The sequence below is a fragment of the Hordeum vulgare genome, chromosome 3H (genome assembly GCF_904849725.1).
Source record: "Hordeum vulgare subsp. vulgare chromosome 3H, MorexV3_pseudomolecules_assembly, whole genome shotgun sequence".
NCBI lineage: Eukaryota > Viridiplantae > Streptophyta > Magnoliopsida > Poales > Poaceae > Hordeum > Hordeum vulgare.
Genome location: NC_058520.1, coordinates 511,603,115 through 511,606,773, shown reverse-complemented (window position 1 = coordinate 511,606,773; position 3,659 = coordinate 511,603,115).

Genomic DNA, 3,659 nt, shown 5'->3' with positions numbered 1-3,659 from the left:
AGCATGCACGTATGGTGAACCGCTATGTGATGAAGTCTGAGCATGATTAGTCTATTGATTGTCATCCTTTGTGTGGTGGTCGGGATCGCGCGATGGTTTATACCTACCAACCCTTCCCCTAGGAGTATGCGTTGAATGCTGTGTTTCGATTACTACTATAACTTTTGCAACAAGTGTATGAGTTCTTCATGACTAATGTTGAGTCCATGGTTTAGATGCACTTTCACCTTCCACCATCACTATCTTCTTTAGTGTCGTGCAACTTTCGCCGGTACACAAAACCCACCATTAGCCTCCCTCAAAACAGCCACCATACCTACCTACTATGGCTTTTTCAAAGCTGTTCCGAGATATATTGCCATGCAACTACCACCATGACATGGGCCACCACTTCTACATTGCCATTGCATGATCATAAGATAGCTAGCATGATGTTTCCATTGATGTCTATGCCATGCTAGATCATTGTCACGGTACACTACCGAAGGCATTCCATATAGAGTCATCATTGCTCTAAGTTTTGAGTTGTAAGTGTGATGATCATCATTGATGGAGCATTGTCCCATGTGAGGAAATAAAAAGAGGACAAAGATGCCCACCAAAATAAAAATAAAAAATAAAATAAAATAACAGGCCAAAGAGCCCACCAAAAAATGAGAGAAAAAGAGAGAAGGGACAATGCTACTACCTTTCCACACTTGTGCATATTAAGCACCATGATCTTCATGATTGAGAGTCTCTCGTTTTGTCACCACCATATAGCTAGTGGGAAATTTTCATTATATAACTTGGCTTGTATATTCCAATGATAGGCTTCCTCAAATTTGCCTTAGGTCTTCGTGAGCAAGCAAGTTGGATGCACACCCACTAGTTTTCTTTAAGAGCTTTCACATACTCTTAGCTCTAGTGCATCATTTGTATGGCAATCCCTACTCATTCACATTGATATATATTGATGAGCATCTCCATAGCTCGTTGATATGCCTAGTCAATGTGACCATCTTCTCCTTGTTTACCTTGCAACCTCCACCACACTCCATTCCACTTATAGTGCTAAAACCATGGCTCACGCTCATGTATTACGTGAGAGTTGAAAAGGTTTGAGAAAGTAAAGGTGTGAAAACAATTACTTGGTCAATACCGAGGTTGTGCATGATTTAAATTCGTTGTGCAAGGATGATAGAGCATAGCCAGATTATATGATTTTGTAGGGATAACTTTCTTTTGGCCTTGTTATTTTGAAAGTTCATGATTATCTTGCTAGTTTGCTTGAAGTATTATTGTCTCCACGTCAATAGCAAACTATTGTTTTGAATCTAATGGATCTGAACATTCACATCACATAAGAGGAGTTACAAAGGACATCTATGCTAGGTAGCATGAAAGCATCAAAAATTCATTCTTTATCACTTCCCTACTCGAGGACGAGCAGGAGTTAAGCTTGGGGATGCTTGATACGTCTCAAATTTATCTATAATTTTTGATGGTTTCACGTTGTTATCTTGTCAACTTTGGATGTTTTATATACCTTTTATATCTTTTTTGGGACTAACTTATTAATTCAGTGCCAAGTGCCAGTTCTTGTTTTTTCTCTGTTTTTGACTCTTTTCAGATCTGATTTTGGAACGGAGTCCAAATGGAATAAAATCCCCGAAATAAATTTTTCCAGATCAGAAGAAGGTGAGGGGACTTGAGGGCCAAGGCAGGGGGCCCACACGGAGCCCACAAGCCCTGTTGCCGCGACCAGGGGGGCCTGCGGCAACCAGGCTTGTGGCCTCCCTGGCGCTCCCCTGCCCTAGCTCTTTGGCCTATAAATTCCCTAAAATCACAGAAAAATAAGGGCATTCACGAAAACAATTTTCCGCCGCCGCAAGCTTCCGTTTCCGCGAGATCTCATCTGGAGACCCTTCCCGGTGCCCTGCCGAAGGGGACTTTGGAGTTGGAGGGCTTCTACATCAACATCATCGCCTCTCCAATGACTCATGAGTAGTCCACTTCATACCTACGGGTCCGTAGTTAGTAGCTAGATGGCTTCTTCTCTCTCTTGGATCTTCAATACAAAGTTCTCCATGATCTTCATAGATATCTATCCGATGTAATCCTCTTTGGCGGTGTGTTTGTCGAGATCCGATGAATTGTGGATTTGTGATCAGATTATCTATGAATTATTTTTGAGTCTTTGCTGATTTCTTATATGCATGATTTGATATCCTTGTAAGTCTCTCCGACTCTTGGGTTTTGTTTGGCCAACTAGATCTATGATTCTTGCAATGGGAGAAGTGCTTGGTTTTGGGTTCATACCGTGTGGTGACCTTTCCCAGTGACAGAAGGGGCAGCAAGGCAGGCATCATGTTGTTGCCATCAAGGGTAACAAGATGGGCTTTCATCATAGATTTGAGATTGTTCATCTACATCATGTCATCTTGCTTAAGGCGTTACTCTATTCTTTTGGACTTATTACACTAGATGCAGAAAGTATCGGTCTACTTGTTTTGCACGTGATGCCTATATATATATCGTCACGACTTTGCGCGGTTCTATCAATTGCTCGACACTAATTCGTTCACCCACCGTCTACTTGCTTTCATGAGAGAAGCCACTAGTGAACACTACGGTCCCTGGGTCTATTCACAACTATCGTCTCCACTTTCACTTTTACTTTGCTTTGTTTACTCTTTGCTTTCAGTTCTCACTTTGCAAACAATCTATAAGGGATTGACAACCCCTTCATAGCGTTGGGTGCAAGCTCTTTGTGTTTGTGAAGGTACTTGTGACTTGACGCGATCCTCCCACTGGATCGATACCTTGGTTCTCAAACTGAGGGAAATATTTACCGCCGCTGTGCTACATCACCCTTTCCTCTTCAAGGGAACACCAACGCAAGGCTCCAAGGCCGAGGGGAAATCCTTTGCATATTTTCCAAGGAAGTCGCTATAGGTGTAGCCCGTAGCAGCAGGATTCCTGGCGCCGTTGTCAGGGAAGGTCTGTTGTCGCAGTAGCAGTGACCGACCGGGAAGTCGATCCCGGGTGCGCATAAGTGAGGATAAAGTGCGCAGAAAAGACTAGTATTGATATGTGGGGCCAGTCTAGATCCCGCCAGGAGTAACGACCGCCGGTGGGTGTGTCCAGGGCATTATATCAATGCTCACCGAACACACAGTAACTGAATAACAAGAGTCTTACATCCATACATACCGCTTGATACAATAAATGACCATTGTGGTCAAATCTTAAATATATAGGGCCTTGAGGGCCAACACACCAAACTTTGACCAATAGCGGAAATATTGGTCGAAAGCGTGAACCCATGCCATCAGCCTTAACCTACACACATTCTGACTGGGAAGCGTCCTAGCTCGTAGGAACGTCACCAAGGTGCTCTTCACCAGTTCCTGTTCTCTCATACTTGGTCAGAAATAACCAGTGGCAAGCTAATGAGTACTTTTAATGTACTCGCAAACAACCCATGATATGGATAATGCATTTGGTGTGATAACAAGTAAAATGCAGTATTGGTGGATAGCACCTTAACAGTAAATAAACATGATCGTAGATGGATGTCCAACATAGCTAGATCGTATTTAGAAGAGCAGGTTACACATAGCAACATATATGTTAAGGGTTGAACACTTCGGGTTCACCAGATATGCCAAGTCACC